This window comes from Aegilops tauschii, chromosome 2 (genome assembly GCF_002575655.3).
Source record: "Aegilops tauschii subsp. strangulata cultivar AL8/78 chromosome 2, Aet v6.0, whole genome shotgun sequence".
NCBI classification, from domain to species: domain Eukaryota; kingdom Viridiplantae; phylum Streptophyta; class Magnoliopsida; order Poales; family Poaceae; genus Aegilops; species Aegilops tauschii.
Window position 1 is genome coordinate 458,457,595 of NC_053036.3, and position 21,268 is coordinate 458,478,862.

Sequence of the window (21,268 nt, forward strand, 5' to 3'; positions counted from 1 at the left end):
AAAACTTTCTGTTCTGCCTGCTAGGATTGAAGAGATGAAGCGGTCATCTGCAAGAGCTGGTGCCGTGACCGCTTTAAGCCGGGCCAAGGCATGGCTAGTAGAGCTAGACCCGGCCGAGATAGCTACTGGGTATCCAAGCTTAAAAGAATATGGCACTCCCTTTGATAAGAAAGACTTTTTTGCTTGCGTGAAGGAGATACATCCCCTGGTCAGCCTGATTGCAAATGAAACGGATCTTTCAAGATACCAACCGGCTTATGACATGGAAAATCAGAAGATGCCCATGCAGGCTTATAAAGTGATGGATCTAATCCCCCCAATCCGTAAGCATACTTTCGCCCCTGAAGTTGAACCGTCCGAACTTATAGATGATGAAGCTGAATTCCAAGCCTTGTGTGACATCAATTGGTCATCACCAAATTTCCAGACGACGAAAGAGGACAGAGAACCAGAAAAGGATGATCCAGAAGCTTCGAACCGTCAAAGCCAAGAAGATTGATCCGCTGGGCGGTTCATATATTTGATCCTCTGAAAACACTTGATCTTTTGGCTCGCTGAGCCATGTAATAGACTAGCGAAACTTTGATCTGTCGTGCCATCGTGGACGTTTTTTTGCGCAACACTGTTTGATCCGCCATTTGAAAAGCTACCCCTTTATGCTTATGATAACGTCGATTTATGCAGATGAGATTTATCATTACCCTGCACACAAGTAGATCACAAGTGCCCCGGCGGTTTACCGCAGGACGGGTCATAATACCCCATATAAAACCACTGGTGTCTAAAACAGTTCATAACCAGGGCCGGTTTAATCATAACTGGACATAATCAAAAAATATCATACCTGTGATATTTGATAAAACTGTCGGCTTACTGTACCAATGCAGTAAGGGTGATATCCCAAAACTTAGAATACAATACTTTCAAGTATTCAATATCATCATATACTAGCGACTTATCATCCAAAGCCACGCCGGGTTATCAGAAACCACGGATATACTCAAATATGGGTTGTAAGGATTGAGGCTACATGGCCTGAATTGTTTTAATCCAGATGTCAATATGGTACCAAGATGAACCCAAAAATGTTCAAAAAAGAATCAAATCAAGAAAACAAGGCTTTCATAGGCCGCCAAGCCTAAAGCTCCGAGGCTTTCATGGGCCGCCAAGCCACTGAGTTAACCTTTTACACTTTGTGAACCTAGCCTCACATGACCGCCATTTTAACGTTGACAAGTTCAGGGTCTATGTAAGATTGACTGTCAAAAGTTCGTCTTGTCATTCCGGGATTACCCGGGCCGAGTGGCAGATTCTACAAAGCAGGAGAACCCGGAAAGTTTTGGTGAATACACCTGGTGTTCCAAACCAGTTCACGAGGGTAGTAATGCTATGTTCTCTTTGGTGAGTACACCTATGTTTGAACAGGAAGCCCTCAAGTGCTTTGTAACCATGGCGTATAAGCCGGACCAAGAGGGATATTCACAGCTATGCTCAATGAGCGGGAAGCCCCCAAGTGGTTTGTGGCATTGAGCCGATCAAGAGGGATATTCACAGCTATCACTACTGCAGGATGCTGCTAACGCAACACTATGATCAGAGACCCTTCGAGAAACTGTGTCTGATGCAATAATCGCAAACGGTGTTGTATGAAAATCATCAGAAATGATGCAAAACGTTTGCGATGGAGGATGCATCAAACACGGTTCAGATTTTAGTTGCGTGTGCGATTCAGGCCACACAGTTAACCCGTTCGAACTGTTTGCGATGAGGCAGAACAACAGAAACGGGCAGCCATATCAATGTGTGTGCAATATACGGCATGCAGGTCGCTCCAATGAACCGTTTGCTATTAGGGAGTGCAACATAAACGATTAGTCAGATCAAGGTGTGTGTGATATAGGGCATACGGTTCACTCGGACAAACTATTTTCGATTAGCGAACGCAACAGAAACGATTCAACTTAACAAGATGTGTGTGTGATAACCCACAAGTATAGGGGATCGCAACAGTTTTCGAGGGTAGAGTATTCAACCCAAATTTATTGATTCGACACAAGGGGAGCCAAAGAATATTCCCAAGTATTAGCAGTTGAGTTGTCAATTCAACCACACCTAGATAACTTAATATCTTCAGCAAAGTATTTAGTAGCAAAGTAGTATGGAAGTAATGGTAATAGTGGCAAAAGTAACGGTGATAGTTTTGTAGTGATTGTAACAGTAGCAACGGAAAAGTAAATAAGCGAAGAACAATATGTGAAAAGCTCGTAGGCATTGGATCGGTGATGAATGATTAAGCCGGATGCGATTCCTCATGTAATATTTATAACATAGGGTGACACAGAACTAGCTCCAATTCATCAATTTAATGTAGGCATGTATTCCGAATATAGTCATACGTGCTTATGGAAAAGAACTTGCATGACATCTTTTGTCCTACCCTCCCATGGCAGCGGGGTCCTATTGGAAACTAAGGGATATTAAGGCCTATTTTTAATAGAGTACCGGACCAAAGCATTAACACATAGTGAATACATGAACTCCTCAAACTACGGTCATCACCGGGAGTGGTCCCGATTATTGTCACTTCGGGGTTGCCGGATCATAACACATAGTAGGTGACTATAGACTTGCAAGATAGGATCAAGAACTCACATATATTCGTGAAAACATAATAGGTTCAGATCTGAAATCATGGCACTCGGGCCCTAGTGACAAGCATTAAGCATAGCAAAGTCATAGCAACATCAATCTCAGAACATAGTGGATACTAGGGATCAAACCCTAACAAATCTAACTCGATTACATGGTAAATCTCATCCAACCCTTCACCGTCCAGCAAGCCTACGATGGAATTACTCACGCACGGCGGTGAGCATCATGAAATTGGTGATGGAGGATGGTTGATGATGACGATGGCGACGGATTCCCCTCTCCGGAGCCCCAAACGAACTCTAGATCAGCCCTCCCGAGAGAGATTAGGGCTTGGCGGCGGCTCCGTATCGTAAAATGTGATGAATCCGTCTCTCTGATTTTTTTCTCCCTGAACGTGAATATATAGAGTTGGAGTTGAGGTCGGTGGAGCTCCAGGGGGCCCACGAGGCAGGGGGGCGCGCCCCCCATCCTCGTGGACAGGGTGTGGGCCCCCTGGCCTTGATTCTTTCAGCAGTATTTTTTATTATTTCCAAAAATAATCCCTGTGAAGTTTCAGGTCATTCCGAGAACTTTTATTTCTGCACAAAAATAACACCATGGCAATTCTGCTGAAAACAGCGTCAGTCCGGGTTAGTTCCATTCAAATCATGCAAGTTAGAGTCCAAAACAAGGGCAAAAGTGTTTGGAAAAGTAGATACGACGGAGACGTATCAACTCCCCCAAGCTTAAACTTTTGCTTGTCCTCAAGCAATTCAGTTGATAAACTGAAAGTGATAAAGAAAAACTTTTACAAACTCTGTTTGCTCTTGTTGTTGTAAATATGTAAAGCCAACATTCAAGTTTTCAGCAAAGATTATGAACTAACCATATTCACAATAACATTTAGGTCTCATGTTTACTCATATCAATGGCATAATCAACTAGCGAGCAATAATAATAAATCTCGGATGACAACACTTTCTCAAAACAATCATGATACGATATAACAAGATGGTATCTCGCTAGCCCTTTCTGAGACCGCAAAACATAAATGCAGAGCATCTTTGAAGATCAAGGACTGACTAAACATTGTAATTCATGGTAAAAGGGATCCAGTCATAGTCATACTCAATATAAATTAATAGTAATGGATGCAAATGACAGCGGTTCTCTCCAGCTGGTGCTTTTTAATAAGAGGGTGATGACTCAACATAAACGTAAATAGATAGGCCCTTCGCAGAGGGAAGCAAGGATTTGCAGAGGTGCCAGAGCTCGGTTTTTGAAATAGAGATGAATAATATTTTGAGCGGCATACTTTCATTGTCAACATAACAACCGAGAGATCTCGATATCTTCCATGCTACACACATTATAGGCGGTTTCCAAACAGAATGGTAAAGTTTATACTCCCCCTCCACCAACAAACATCAATCCATGGCTTGTCCGAAACAACGGGTGCCTCCAACTAACAGCAGTCCTGGGGGAGTTTTGTTTGCAATTATTTTGATTTGATTTGCTTAAAGCATGGGACTGGGCATCCCGGTGACCAGCCATTTTCTCATGAATGAGGAGCGGAGTCCACTCCTCTTGAGAATAACCCGCCCAGCATGGAAGATACATAGAGCCCTAGTTGATACATGAGCTATTCGAGCATACAAAACAGAATTTCATTTGAAGGTTTAGAGTTTGGCACATACAAATTTTCTTGGAACGGCAGGTAGATACCGCATATAGGAAGGTATGGTGGACTCATATGGAATAACTTTGGGGTTTAAGGGATTGGATGCACAAGCAGTATTCCCGCTTAGTACAAGTGAAGGCTAGAAAGGGACTGGGGAGCGACCAACTAGAGAGCGACAACAGTCATGAACATGCATTAAAATTAATAAACATTGAGTGCAAGCATGAGTAGGATATAATCCACCATGAACATAAAGATCGTGGAGGCTATGTTGATTTTGTTTCAACTACATGCGCGAACATGTGCCAAGTCAAGCCACTTGAATCATTCAAAGGAGGATACCACCCTACTATACCACATCACAACCATTTTAATAGCATGTTGGCATGCAAGGTAAACCATTATAAACTCCTAGCTAATTAAGCATGGCATAAGCAACTATAATCTCTAATTTTCATTGCAAATATGTTTATTCATAATAGGCTGAATCAGGAACGATGAACTAATATTTACAAAAACAAGAGAGGTTGAGTTCATACCAGCTTCTCTCATCTCAATTAGTCCATCATATATCGTCATAATTGCCTTTCACTTGCATGACTGAACAATGATAATAATAGTGCACGTCCTTTGGACTAAGCTGGAATCTCCAAGCATTCAATAAACACGAGAAGACAAGGCAATGTGGGCTCTTGGTTAAATCAACAATAATGTATATAAGAGCCACTTCAACATTTTCCCCCAAAGAAAAGAAAAGAAATAAAACTATTTACACGGGAAAGCTCCCAATAAGCAAAAGAAGAACAGGAAATCTTTTTGGGTTTTATTTTAATTACTACTACTACAAGCATGGAAAGTAAACTAGCTAAAAGCTACAACTAATTTTTTTTGTTTTTCTTAAGGTTTATCAAACACACAAGAAGAAAGCGAGAAAAAGAAAATAAACTAGCATGGATATTACAATGAAAAAGTATGAGCACCGACAACTAGCATGAGTGTGTGAGCATGAATGTAATGTCGGTGAGAAATACGTACTCCCCCAATCTTAGGCTTTTGGCCTAAGTTGGTCTAGGCCCACGGCTGGCCTGGCGGATATCCAAAGTTATAGTTGGGGTCGTACTGAGAAGGAGCCTCGGGTTGCCACTGGCTGGCAATCTCCTCCGGATCCCACTGGTAAACAGACTGTCGTGAAGGATCAAATTGTGGTTCCGGCTCTGACTCTGTAGCTGGTGTGGGGTTCCGGTAGGCATGAAATGCCTCCGGCTAAACAAGGTACTTGCCTGTAGATAGGTCAAACAAAGAAGGAGCAGGCAAAGTAATAATCTCAGGGCGAATTTTATCAAAAATCAGTTTGTACTTAAGCGTCTTTTCCTTATTCTTAACGATAAAATCATGTGCTACCATACTCTTATAGTCTAGAAAAACAGGAGGCAGCAACTTTTCTTCTTTCTCATAATGCCTAATAGGTATGTTAAAGTGTGCAGCGAGGCGTGAGGCGAAGATACCTCCCAAGATGGGACCCTTCGTGTGGTTAAGACTTAACCGTTTGGCAACGATAGCGCCTAGGCGAAAAGAGTTATCACGAAACAAGGCATGGCCCAAAATAACAATATCAGGGGCACTAAGGTTTCCACAGTTTCCGCGACCAATTAAACATCTACTAGCAAATATCGCAAAGTAACGCAGAACCGGAAAATGTATGCTAGTGATTCTTGCATCTGAAACTTTCCTAGTTTCCCCTACGGCAATCATATCAATAAATCCTTCCACATCACTACGATGTGGTTCTTCTATGCTGCCTGTAAAGGGTATCTTACAGACCCGGCAGAAATCAAAAAGGGACATCTCCTTATGCTCATCATATAAATAAATTCCACTGAAGGTGGTGATCTCCTAGCATGGAAATGAAAATTTTGCACGAAAATATTAGTGATTAAGAGATACTATTCGCGCTGGTCGCGGAGGAAGTCGGTGAGGCCCGCATTCTCAACCAAAGAATAAAAATCATCATGAATCCCGGCTGCTGTTAAGAACTCATCACAAGGCCATTCACACGGCCGAACCTCTATGGTACGAGGGAGATTATATTTGGGCCTCTTATCCTCTTCACTTTGCTTATCCCTCGAGCTTCGGCTCGAAGAGCCCCTCAAAAATCTCTTCATCTATTCCTGAAAATTTCTGAAATTTTTAGTAACTCAAAATAAAAGTGAACCAAACTCAACAAAGTTGATAGCAACTACTCCCTTAAGTGCCTAGAGACTATATCATGCATCAGAACTACTTGGGACCATATAAATTTGTCATGCAAGCTCAAGAACAGGGTCACCTAGGCATCAAAAATTTGCAATGAATAAAGCACTAGAACAAAAACTAATTGGACCATTGGAAGAGTCACATACCGAAGAACAATCCCCCAAAGCAGTTTTGTGAGTGGAGCTTTGAGCAAGGAGATCAAAAATCGCAGCAAAATAAGCAAGAACTCGTGCTTGAGCTGGTTGGTGATTTTTTTGCGAGGAAGGAGTGTGTGGTGGCTGGATGATATGTCTCCGTCGTATCTACTTTTCCAAACACTTTTGCCCTTGTTTTGGACTCTAACTTGCATGATTTGAATGGAACTAACCCGGACTGACGCTGTTTTCAGCAGAATTGCCATGGTGTTATTTATGTGCAGAAACAAAAGTTCTCGGAATGACCTGAAACTCCACGGAACATATTTTTGGAAAATATTAAAAATACTGGAAGAAAAGTCCACGTCAGGGGGCCCACACCCTGTCCACGAGGGTGGGGGCGCGCCCCCTGCCTCGTGGGCCCCCTGACGCTCCACCGACCTCAACTCCAACTCCATATATTCACTTTCGGGGAGAAAAAAATCAGAGAGAAGGATTCATCGCGTTTTACGATACGGAGCCGCCGCCAAGCCCTAAAACCTCTCGGGAGGGCTGATCTGGAGTCCGTTCGGGGCTCCGGAGAGGGGGATTCGTCGCCGTCATCATCATCAACCATCCTCCATCACCAATTTCATGATGCTCACCGCTGTGTGTGAGTAATTTCATCATAGGCTTGCTGGACGGTGATGGGTTGGATGAGATCTATCATGTAATCGAGTTAGATTTGTTAGGGTTTGATCCCTAGTATCCACTATGTTCTGAGATTGATGTTGCTATGACTTTGCTATGCTTAATGCTTGTCACTAGGGCCCGAGTGCCATGATTTCAGATCTGAACCTATTATGTTTTCATGAATATATGTGAGTTCTTGATCCTATCTTGCAAGTCTATAGTCACCTACTATGTGTTATGATCCGGCAACCCCGAAGTGACAATAATCGGGACCACTCCCGGTGATGACCGTAGTTTAAGGAGTTCATGTATTCACTATGTGTTAATGCTTTGGTCCGGTACTCTATTAAAAGGAGGCCTTAATATCCCTTAGTTTCCGTTAGGATCCCACTGCCACGGGAGGGTAGGACAAAAGATGTCATGCAAGTTCTTTTCCATAAGCACGTATGACTATATTCGGAATACATGCCTACATTACATTGATGAATTGGAGCTAGTTCTGTGTCACCCTATGTTATGACTGTTACATGATGAACCGCATCCGGCATAATTCTCCATCACCGATCCAATGCCTACGAGCTTTTCACGTATTGTTCTTCGCTTATTTACTTTTCCGTTGCTACTATTACAATCACTACAAAACCCAAAAATATTACTTTTGCTATCGTTACCGTTACTCCATATTACTTTGCTACTAAATACTTTGTTGTAGATATTAAGTTATCCAGGTGTGGTTGAATTGCAACTCAACTGCTAATACTTGAGAATATTCTTTGGCTCCCCTTGTGTCGAATCAATAAATTTGGGTTGAATACTCTACCCTCGAAAACTGTTGCGATCCCCTATACTTGTGGGTTATCAAGACTATTTTCTGGCGCCGTTGCCGGGGAGCATAGCTCTATTCTTTGAGTCACTTGGGATTTATATCTGCTGGTCACTATGAAGAACTTGAAAGACGCGAAAACAAAAATTTATCCCTCAACTACGAGGGGAGGTAAGGAACTGCCATCTAGCTCTGCACTTGATTCACCTTCTGTTTTGAGTAAGCTTGCGACACCTAAACCTGCTTCTGCTATTCATTCTGATATATCGCATGTTATTGATGATGCCACTTCTGCTATGCATGATACTTATGATGAAACTACTTCTATGCTTGATACTACTGTGCCACTTGGTAAATTTCTTGATGAACAACTTGCTAGGGCTAGAGAGAATGAAATTATTGAAACTGATAATATTGATGAAAGTGATGATGAAGACTCTCCCCCTAATAAATATGAATTTCATGTTGTGCCTGAGGGCTATATATATGTTATGGATGAAGAAATCGCTAAAGCTATTTTTGCTTGCAAAGATAGATATGATCTTAAGAAGTTATTAGCTAAATGGAAGCAGCAATCTCTTAATGCTAGAATGAAACCTGACCCTGCTTTTGCTACTTCACCTATCTGTGTTACTGATAAGGATTATGAATTCTCTGTTGATCCTGATATAATTACTTTGGTTGAATATGATCCTTTTCATGGCTATGAATCTGAAACCGTTGTGGCACATCTTACTAAATTAAATGATATAGCCACCATGTTCACTAATGATGAGAAATCTCGCTACCTTTATATCCTTAAAATATTTCCGTTCTCATTAAAGGGTGATGCTAAGATATGGTTTAATTCTCTTGATCCTGGTTGTGTGCGTAGTCCCCAGGATATGATTTATTATTTCTCTGCTAAATATTTCCCTGCTCATAAGAAACAAGCTGCTTTAAGGGATATATACAACTTTGTGCAAACTGAAGAAGAGAGTCTCCCACAAGCTTGGGGAGGCTTCTCCAATTACTTAATGCTTTGCCTGATCATCCTCTTAAGAAAAATGAAATACTTGATATCTTTTATAATGGACTAACCGATGCTTCCAGAGATTACCTGGATAGTCGTGCTGGTTTTGTTTTTAGGGAAAGAACACCGGATGAAGCTGAAATTCTATTGAATAATATGTTGACTAATGAAAATAATTGGACACTTCCTGAGCCAATTCCTGAGCATATTCCTAAACCAACTCCGAAGAAAAGAGGTGTTCTATTTCTCAGTCCTGAAGATATGCAAGAGGCAAAGAAATCTATGAAAGAAAAGGGTATTAAAGCTGAAGATGTTAAGAATCTACCTCCTATTGAAGAAATAATGGTCTAAATTTACCGCCTGTTGAAGAAACATATGATCTTAATTCATCACCTATTGAAGAAATTCATGGTCTTGATAACCCGACACACGTAGTAAAGGTAAATTCTCTCTATAGATATGATAAAGCTGAAATCCCTCCTACTAAGTTTGCTAGCCAATGTTTGGATGAGTTTGATAACTTTATGGTTAAGCAAGAAGATTTTAATGCTTATTTTGATAGACAATTGAAATACAATTCCGATACGCTTGAACACTTGGGTGATCATATGTCTAGAGTTAAAGGTGAACTTAAACTCATTAGCAAACATGCTTCTATGGTTACCACTCAAGTAGAACAAGTACTTAAGGCTCAAAATGATTTGCTCAATGAATTGAATAGTAAGAATAATGATTATGCTGTTAGAGTGGCTACTAGAACTGGTAAAATGACTCAGGAACCTTTGTATCTTGAAGGCCATCCTAAGAGAATTGAGCAAGATTCTCAGAGAAATAATTTAGATGCACCTAGTCCTTCTAAAAAGAAGAAAAAAACGATAGGACTTTGCATGCTTCTAGTGAACCTATTGCTGAACCACCTGAGAATCCAAATGATATTTCTATTTCTGATGCTGAAACACAATCTGGTAATGAACATGAACCTAATGAAAATGTTAATGATGATGTTCATGATGATGCTCAACCTAGCAATGATAATGATGTAGAAATTGAACCTGCTGTTGATCTTGATAACCCACAATCAAAGAATCAACGTTATGATAAAAGAGACTTTGTTGCTAGGAAACATGGTAAAGAAAGAGAACCATGGGTTCAGAAACCCATGCCTTTTCCTCCCAAACCATCCAAGAAAAAGGATGATGAGGATTTTGAGTGCTTTGCTGAAATGATTAGACCTATCTTCTTGCGTATGCGATTAACTGATATGCTCAAAATGAATCCTTATGCTAAGTACATGAAAGAAATTGTTACAAATAAAAGAAAGATACCGGAAGCTAAAATTTCCACCATGCTTGCTAATTATACTTTTAAAGGTGGAATACCAAAGAAACTTGGAGATCCAGGAGTACCTACTATACCATGCTCCATTAAAAGAAATTATGTTAAAACTGCTTTATGTGATCTGGGAGCCGGTGTTAGTGTTATGCCTCTCTCTTTATATCGTAGACTTGATTTGAATAAGTTGACACCTACTGAAATATCTTTGCAAATGGCTGATAAATCAACTGCTATACCTGTCGGTATTTGTGAGGATGTCCCTGTTGTGGTTGCAAACGTTACTATTTTAACGGACTTTGTTATTCTTGATATTCCCGAGGACGATAGTATGTCTATTATTCTTGGAAGACCCTTTTTGAATACTGCAGGGGCTGTTATTGATTTCAACAAAGGCAATGTCACTTTTCATGTTAATGGTAATGAGCATACGATACATTTTCCGAGGAAACAACCTCAAGTTCATAGTATCAACTCTATTGGAAAAATTCCATCGATTATTTTTGGAGGTTTTGAATTTCCTCTCCCTACTGTCAAGAAGAAATATGATATTCTTATTATTGGGGATGTGCATATCCCCGTTGAGGTAACATAGTGTTATTCGAAATTTCTCCGGTTCCGTGTTATTCGGAATGAGTTTGTTAACAAGACCTGGTCAACCTTGTTAGTGGATTCCTTTTGATGAGCATGAGATGGATGAAACTAGAAGGCACAACCTTCTGTACCCTCTCTCTACTTTCTGTTATTTAGTTGAAATAAAGCAAAAATAGTATTTTTTTTTTTGTCTGTTTTCTGATTTATCTCTGCAATATAAAAATACCCCGAAAATAAAAGTTCTCCAAATGCCCTGCCAATTTAATATGATTTTTCTGGAATATTTGAGAATATCTGGCACTAAGAACACAGCAGGGGAGCAAACACCTGGCCACGAGGGTCCAGGGCGCGCCCACCCCTACAGGGCGCGCCCCCTGCCTCGTGGGCCCATGGTGGCTCCCCTCCACTTATTCCTGCACCCACACACTTCTTCTTCCTCCCAAAAAAATCACCATCCAGCTCAAGCACGAGTTCTAGCTCATTTTGCTGCGATTTTCGATCTCCTTGCTCGAAGCACCTCTCACAAAACTGCTTTGGGGGATTGTTCATTGGTATGTGACTCCTCCATTGGTCCAATTAGTTTTTGTTCTAGTGCCTTATTCATTGCAAAATTTGTGCTACCTAGGTGACCATGTTCTTGAGCTTGCATGTCAAATTTATATGGTTCCAAGTAGTTCTAATGCATAATATAGGCTCTAGGCAGTTGTAGGAGTAGTTGCTATCAATTTTGTTGAGCTTGGTTCACTTTTATTTTGAAGTTACTAAAAATTTCAGAAATTTTTCAGAGGAAGACATTTTATTACCAGAGAGGAGGCAGATGAGTACGAGAGGAGGGCGGAGGCAGCTCGCCGTCATGCTGCAGCTCAGGAGGCAATAGCCTCTGCATCTCAGTACGACCCCAGCTACAACTATGGATATCCGCCAGGCCATCCGTGGCAATAAACCAACTTGGGCCAAAAGCCTAAGCTTGGGGGAGTACGTATTTCCCACCGACATTACATTCATGTTCACACACACTCATTGCTAGATGTCGGTGCTCATACCTTTTCACTGTAATATCCATGCTAGTTTATTTTCTTTTTCCTGCTTTCTTCTTGTGTGTTTAATAAACCTTAAGAAAAACAAAAAAAGTTAGTAGTAGCTTTAAGCTAGTTTACTTTCTTGCTGTAGTAGTAATAATTAAAAAAAGAAAACCCAAAAAGATTTCTTGTTCTTCTTTTGCTTGTTGGGAGCTTTCCCATGTAAATAGTTTTTATTTCTTTTCTTTTCGTTGTGGGTCGATAGGAGAAGACCATAATTAAATTGTTGAGGTGGCTCTTATATGCATTATTGTTGATTTAACCAAGAGCCCATATTGCCTTGTCTTCTCCTGTTTATTGAATGCTCGCAGATTCCAGCTTAGTCCAATGCACGTGCACTCTTATTATTATTCACATCGTTCGGTCGTGCAAGTGAAAGGCAATTATGACGATATATGATGGACTGACTGAGATGAGAAAAGCTAGTATGAACTCGACCTCTCTTGTTTTTGTAAATATGATTAGTTCATCGTTCCTGATTCAGCCTATTATGAATAAACATGTTTGCAATGACAATTAGAGATTATAGTTGCTTGTGTCATGCTTGATTAGCTATGAGTTATAATGGTTTACCTTGCGTGCCAACATGCTATTAAAATGGTTGTGATGTGGTATAGTGGGGTGGTATCCTCCTTTGAATGATTTAAGTGACTCGACTTGGCACATGTTCCCACATGTAGTTGAAAACAAATCAACATAGCCTTCACGATATTTATGTTCATGGTGGATTATATCCTACTCATGCTCGTACTCAATGTCTATTAATTTTAATGCATGTTCATGACTGTTGTCGCTCTCTAGTTGGTCGCTTCCCAGTCTTTTGCTAGCCTTCACTTGTACTAAGCGGGAATACTGCTTGTGCATCCAATCCCTTAAACCCCAGAGTTATTCCATATGAGTCCACTATACCTTCCTATATGCGGTATCTACCTGGCGTTCCAAGTAAATTTGTATGTTCCAAACTCCAAACCTTCAAATGAAATTATGTTTTGTATGCTCGAATAGCTCATGTATCAACTAGGACTGTCCGTATCTTCCATGCTAGGCGGGTTATTCTCAAGAGGAGTGGACTCCGCTCCCCATTCACGAGAAAATGGCTGGTCACCGGGATGCCCAGTCCCATGCTTTATGCAAATCAAATCAAATTAATTGCAAACAAAACTCCCCCGGGCCTGTTGCTAGTTGGAGGCACTCATTGTTTCGAGCAAGCCATGGATTGATGCTTGTTGGTGGAGGGGGAGTATAAACTTTACCATTCTGTTTGGGAACCGCCTATAATGTGTGTAGCATGGAAGACATCGCCATCTCTTGGTTGTTATGTTGACAATGAAAGTATGCCGCTCAAAATATTATTTATCTCTATTTCAAAACCGAGCTCTGGCACCTCTACAAATCCCTGCTTCCCTCTGTGAAGGGCCTATCTATTTACTTTCATGTTGAGTCATCACCCTCTTATTAAAAAGCACTAGCTGGAGAGCGCTGCTGTCATTTGCATCCATTACTATTAATTTATATTGGGTATGACTATGACTGGATCTCTTTTACCATGAATTACAATGTCTAGTGAGTCCTTGATCTTTAAAGGTGCTCTGCATTTATGTTTTGCGGTCTCAGAAAGGGCTAGCGAGATACCATCTTGTTATATCATATCATGATTGTTTTGAGGAAGTGTTGTCGTCCGAGATTTATTATTATTGCTCGCTAGTTAATTATGCCATTGATATGTTTAAACATGAAATCTAAGAGTTATTGTGAATGTGGTTAGTTATAATCTTTGCTGAAAACTTGAATGCTGGCTTTACATATTTACAACAACAAGAGCAAACAGAGTTTGTAAAATTTTTCTTTATCACTTTCAGTTTATCAACTGAATTGCTTGAGGACAAGCAAAGGTTTAAGCTTGGGGGAGTTGATACGTCTCCGTCGTATCTACTTTTCCAAACACTTTTGCCCTTGTTTTGGACTCTAACTTGCATGATTTGAATGGAACTAACCCGGACTGACGCTGTTTTCAGCAGAATTGCCATGGTGTTATTTATGTGCAGAAACAAAAGTCCTCGGAATGACCTGAAACTCCACGGAACATATTTTTGGAAAATATTAAAAATACTGGAAGAAAAATCCACGTCAGGGGGCCCACACCCTGTCCACGAGGGTGGGGGCGCGCCTGCCCCCCTGGGCGCGCCGCCCTGCCTCATGGGCCCCCTGACGCTCCACCGACCTCAACTCCAACTCCATATATTCACTTTCGGGGAGAAAAAATCAGAGAGAAGGATTCATCGTGTTTTACGATACGGAGCCGCCGCCAAGCCCTAATACCTCTCGGGAGGGCTGATCTGGAGTCCGTTCGGGGCTCCGGAGAGTGGGATTCGTCGCCGTCGTCATCAGCAACCATCCCCATCACCAATTTCATGATGATCACCGCCGTGCGTGAGTAATTCCATCGTAGGCTTGCTGGACGGTGATGGGTTGGATGAGATCTATCATGTAATTGAGTTAGTTTTGTTAGGGTTTGATCCCTAGTATCCACTATGTTCTGAGATTGATGTTGCTATGACTTTGCTATGCTTAATGCTTGTCACTAGGGCCCGAGTGCCATGATTTCAGATCTGAACCTATTATGTTTTCATGAATATATGTGAGTTCTTGATCCTATCTTGCAAGTCTATAGTCACCTACTATGTGTTATGATCCGGCAACCCCGAAGTGACAATAATCGGTACCACTCCCGGTGATGACCGTAGTTTGAGGAGTTCATGTATTCACTATGTGTTAATGCTTTGGTCCGGTACTCTATTAAAAGGAGGCCTTAATATCCCTTAGTTTCCGTTAGGATCCCGCTGCCACGGGAGGGTAGGACAAAAGATGTCATGCAAGTTCTTTTCCATAAGCACGTATGACTATATTCGGAATACATGCCTACATTACATTGATGAATTGGAGCTAGTTCTGTGTCACCCTATGTTATGACTGTTACATGATGAACCGCATCCGGCATAATTCTCCATCACCGATCCAATGCCTACGAGCTTTTCACATATTGTTCTTCGCTTATTTACTTTTCCGTTGCTACTGTTACAATCACTACAAAACCCAAAAATATTACTTTTGTTATCGTTACCGTTACTTCCATATTACTTTGCTACTAAATACTTTGCTGCAAATATTAAGTTATCCAGGTGTGGTTGAATTGACAACTCAACTGCTAATACTTGAGAATATTTTTGGCTCCCCTTGTGTCGAATCTATAAATTTGGGTTGAATACTCTACCCTCGAAAACTGTTGCGATCCCCTATACTTGTGGGTTATCACTGGAATAAGTGGAGGGGAGCCACCATGGGCCCACGAGGCAGGGGGCGCGCCCAGGGGGTGGGCGCGCCCTGGACCCTCGTGGCCAGGTGCTTGCTCCCCCTGATGTGTTCTCAGTGCCAGATATTCTCAAATATTCCAGAAAAAATCATATTTCATTTTCGGGGCATTTGGAGAACTTTTATTTTCGGGGTATTTTTTATTGCACGGATAATTCAGAAAACAGACAGAATATACTATTTTTTTGCTTTATTTAATCTAAATAACAGAAAGTAAAAGGAAGGTACAGAAGGTTGTGCTTTCTAACTTCATCCATCTCATGTTCATCAAAAGGAATCCACTAACAAGGTTGATCAAGTCTTGTTAACAAACTCATTTTGAATAACATGGAACCAGAGAAATTTTGAATAACACTATGTTACCTCAACAGGGATATGCACGTCCCCAATAATAAGAATATCATATCTCTTTTTGACAATAGGAAGAGGAAATTCAAAACCTCCAATAGTAATAGTTGAAATTTTTCCAATAAAATTGATACTGTGGACTTGAGGTTGTTTCCTCGGAAAGTGTACCGTATGCTCATTACCATTAACATGAAAAGTGACTTGCCTTTGTTGCAATCAATAACAGCCCCTACAGTATTCAAAAAGGGTCTTCCAAGAATAATAGACATACTATCGTCCTCGGGAATATCAAGAATAACAAAGTCCGTTAAAATAGTAACATTTGCAACTACAACAGGCACGTCCTCACAAATACCGACAGGTATAGCAGTTGATTTATCAGCCATTTGCAAAGATATTTCAGTAGGTGCCAACTTATTCAAATCAAGTCTACGATATAAAGAGAGAGGCATTGTAGCGACCAGACCTCAAATAGTCTGTGCTGCTGTGCACCAGTGTCATCCCTGGATCAGTAATGATGACACGCACAGTACAAATGGAGGATTTATAACAGAGTAGCAATCACACACTTATTACAACGAATATCTCAAAAGAGAATAAGTATGATAAATATGGCTTAAGGCCATCTAAATACGATAACAGCGGAAGGCTTGGAAGATAAGTGAGTCCATCAACTCCAACGGCATCACTGAGTATAAGACCACGACCTAAGGCACCTTACTCGTCGTCTGAAAAGTCTGCAACATGAAACGTTGCAGCCCGAAACGGGTCAGCACATGGAATATGCTGGCAAAGTAACACATAGAGAATAATGAACATAATAATGCTATACTACATGCATATATGGCCGGTGGAAAGCTCTATGGTTACAGTTTTGCGAAAAGCCAATTTTTCCCTACTGCAAAGGAATAAATTTTTATTTAACTATCTTGGTGGTTGTTAAACATTGAGAAGGTACCTCCAACTCAATCCCAATTAAGTGTCATCATTAACCCAACAAAATTAATTAAAGTAACATGGTGATGAGATTCACATGATAATCCAGGTACTAGATACTCAAGTTGTCCATAACCGGGGACACGGCTAACCATGATTAGTTTGTACACTCTGCAGAGGTTTGCGCACTTTTCCCCACAAGACTCGATCGCCTCCGCTTGATTCTCGCACTACATGATGTTTGAGAAACGGATGACCGAGACACAGTCTTTCAGAAACAATCACCCTTTACTCCGGATGGACAGTTACACCTACTTTCCCCTACATCTGCTAGCCCACCTCTTCAAGAGATCATGTAACCTACTCAACTATGCTAGAGCCCATAATAGCTTGTGGCTGCACACGGAAGTTTCTAGCATGAATAATCTTATGATCCCTTTGAGCCTGGGTGGCGGTCCTTATAAAAACAGACAACACTGGGTTCCCCAGGTGCCTCAATCCACCCAGATGTGAGTTTTAGTTGTCACCTTAAGTAAACCATTATTAACAATCTCACATCTGTCATGAATATCTCTCAATCCCAATCCACGTCTACGAGCATAGCATGGCAATAAAAGCAACGTAGAAGTAACTCCCAAGGGTTTGATAAATAAAACAGGTAATAGGTACTACCTCAACTACTTCCCAATACCCACAGTTTAATTAGATCCTAACCATGCAATGTTTGAGGAGTGATCTAATGCAAATAAAAACTGGGTATGGAAGAGTATGATCAAAGTGTTACTTGCCTTGCTGATGATCCGCGAAACCTAGAGATTCGAAGTAACAAGCGGCGCACTCCGGATACTCTATCGCAAACAAACAAGAAAACAATAAGTACTCATCTAATGCACAGGTAAAACTCGAATAAAAGATACAACCAGAAGGTTCAACTTAAGAACTCCGGTTAGCAAAAAGAATCAAATTGAACTAAGCAACGAAAGTCAAACGGCGAAAGAAACAGGCTTCGTTTACTAATCTGGATCTAGGTCAAATTTTACAGTAGCAAAAACTTGGTTGAGTAGGTTAAACGGAAAGAGAATTTCGAGACGAAACTCTAGGCGCTTGAATCGTCTGATTCCGATAAACGAGCGAAAAGTTAAACAAAAACGAAGATCCGATCAGAAATCGAGATCTGGAATAATCGCGCAAAAATCTGACGAAAAAGAAAACTGACGAACGATTAAAGAACGGACGTTCGTTAACCGCGAAAATCCGACGAACACGTTCGTTAAAACGAACGGGTCGGTGAACGTTCACTAAATAATAAAACCGAAGAAAAATAAACCGATCTAGGGTTTAGAGAAAAAATGAATGGTTTTTTTTTTAGAAAACCGGCAACGGCGTCGGATCGGTACCTCGTCGGGACGGGGCTCCGGCGGGTCGGCGGGCTCCGGCGGGGTTCGGCGAGGGCGGCTTGGGGCGGCGGGGCTCGGGCGGGGCGCGGGGTGGCGAGGGGCGGCGGCGAACGGCGAGCGGGCGGCGAGCTCGGGCGGCGGCGCGGCGGGTTCCGGCGGCGGCGGCTTGGGCGGGGCTCGGGGGTGAGGGAGGGGGCGGCGGCGGGGGTATATATGAGGGGGGCTGCTTGGAGGAGGGGGCAAGGCGGCGGCGATGGCGTGCTCGCCTCGGACTCGGGCGCGGCGGCGCTCGCGTGCGCACGAGGGAGACGGCGGGGCTGGGCCGACCGGCTCGGCTGGGCCTCGGCCCGGTCGGGCGCGATTTTTTTTATTTTTTTTTTAAATTATTCCGCCGAATCTAAAAAAAATCACAGAAAAATAAATAAAAATCCAAAAATAATAAAACAAATTTTCCCCGTCTAATTAAAATAATTAGAACAAGGTGAACATTTTTTGACACAAAAACGCAGTTTTGAAAACGTGCAATTTTTTTAATGCAATTAAAATTGCAAATAAAATCCGAATAAAATCCAATATATGATTTTAATATGTTTCCTCCAATATTTCAATTGTTTTGGAGAAGTCATATTTTCTCCTCTCATTTATTTTAAATGTGAAATATTTTTCCGGAGAGAAAATAATTAAAACCAAAATCCTCGTTTCAATTATTTGATGAAAATCAAATATGATAAATCGGGAAAATCCCCAACTCTCTCCGAGGGTCCTTGAGTTGCTTAGGATTTATCGAGGATTTGCCCAAAATGCAAATAAAATATGCTATGCAATGATGATCTATGTATAACATTCCAAATTGAAAATTTGGGATGTTACAGGCATAACACTAACACCGGCTCCAAGATCACATAAAGCAGTTCTAACATAGTTTATTTTAATGGAGCATGGTATAGTTGGTACTCCTGGGTCTCCTAGTTTCTTAGGTATTCCACCCTTAAAAGTATAATTAGCAAGCATGGTGGAAATTTCAGCTTCCGGTATCTTTCTCTTATTAGTAACAATTTCTTTCATATACTTGGCATAAGGATTCATTTTAATCATATCAGTAAAACGCATACGCAAAAAGATAGGTCTAATCATTTCAGCAAAGCGCTCAAAATCCTCATCATTCTTTTTCTTGGATGGTTTGGGAGGAAAAGGCATGGGTTTCTGAACCCATGGTTCTCTTTCTTTACCGTGCTTCCTAGCAACTAAGTCTCTCTTATCATAACGTTGATTCTTTGATTGTGGGTTATCAAGATCAACAGCAGTTTCAATTTCTACATCATTGTTATTACTAGGTTGAACATCAACATGAACATCATCATTAACATTATCACTAGGTTCATGTTCATTACCAGATTGTGTTTCAGCATCAGAAATAGAAATATCATTGGGATTCTCAGGTGTGTCAACAATAGGTTCGCTAGAAGCATGCAAAGTCCTATCATTTTCTTTTTCTTCCTCTTAGAAGGACTAGGTGTATCAACATTAGTTCTCTAAGAATCTTGCTCAATTCTCTTAGGGTGGCCCTCAGGATACAAAGGTTCCTGAGTCATTCTACCCCCTCTAGTCACAACTCTAACAGCATTATCATTCTTCTTATTATTTAATTCATTGAGCAAGTCATTCTGAGCTTTAAGTACTTGTTCTACTTGAGTGGTAACCATGGAAGCATGTTTACTAATGAGTTTAAGTTCACCTTTAACTCTAGACATATAATCATTCAAGTGTTCAATCATATAAGCATTGCGTTTTAATTGTCTACCAAAATAAGCATTGAAATCTTCTTGCTTAACCATAAAATTATCAAACTCATCTAAGCATTGGCTAGCAAACTTAGCAAGCGGGATTTCAGCTTTATCATATCTATAGAGAGAATTTACCTTTACTACCTGTGTCGGGTTATCAAGGCCATGTATTTCTTCGATAGGTGGTAAATTAAGGCCATGCATTTCTTCAACAGGAGGTAAATTCTTGACATCTTCAGCTTTAATACCTTTTTCTTTCATAGATTTCTTTGCCTCCTGCATATCTTCAGGACTGAGAAATAGAATACCCCTTTTCTTCGGAGTTGGCTTAGGAGTTGGTTCAGGGAGTGTCCAATTGTTTTCATTCGTCAGCATATTATTCAATAGAATTTCAGCTTCATCAACAGTTCTTTCCCTAAAAACACAACCAGCACAACTATCTAGGTGGTCTCTGGAAGCATCGGTTAGTCCATTATAAAAGATGTCAAGTATTTCATTTTTCTTGAGAGGATGATCAGGCAAAGCATTAAGTAATTGGAGAAACAAGGGCAGGCTGGGCAAGGAGGAGATTGAGAAGATTGTCCAGGAGGCTGAGAAGTACAAGTCATAGGATGAGGAGCACAAGAAGAAGGTGGAGTCCAAGAATGCCCTGGAGAACTACTCGTACAACATGCGCAACACCATCAAGGACGATAAGATCGCCTCCAAGCTGCCGGCGGATGACAAGAAGAAGATCGAGGAGGACATTGACGCTGCCATCCAGTGGCTGGACATGAACCAGCTCGCTGAGGCGGATGAGTTTGAGGACAAGATGAAGGAGCTGGAGGCCCTGTGCAACCCCATCATCGCCAAGATGTACCAGGGTACTGGCGCCGACATGGAGGGCGGAATGGATGACGACACCCCAGCTGCATCTGGCGGTGCTGGCCCCAAGATCGAGGAGGTCGACTAAACGGGTCATGTTCTGTGGCAGAGGCGGCGAAGCCTGCTGCTTAGTTATTATGTTGTGTCGTTATCTGAGACTAGTTGTGGTGGTTATTGTTTTGGTCCGAGTGGTCGGGGGTTATGCCGTGCGAGTTAAACATTCGTGGAACATCAGTGGATTATGGGTCATGTCACGTCTAAGTAATATAATATTCTAAGTCATCTGGTGCTTTTGGGCAGTTCACTATCCTTTTCTTTGCGTGGGAGTATGTTAATCATTCCGTTTTTTCTATGCGCCT

The 21,268-nt window shown here is 41.3% G+C and overlaps 1 pseudogene; it reads left to right on the plus strand.

Annotated features, from left to right (window-relative positions):
• The first annotated feature begins 34 nt into the window (after positions 1-34).
• On the plus strand, positions 35-21,017 carry LOC109758083 (heat shock 70 kDa protein 4-like; annotated as a pseudogene).
• Positions 21,018-21,268: the final 251 nt, after the last annotated feature.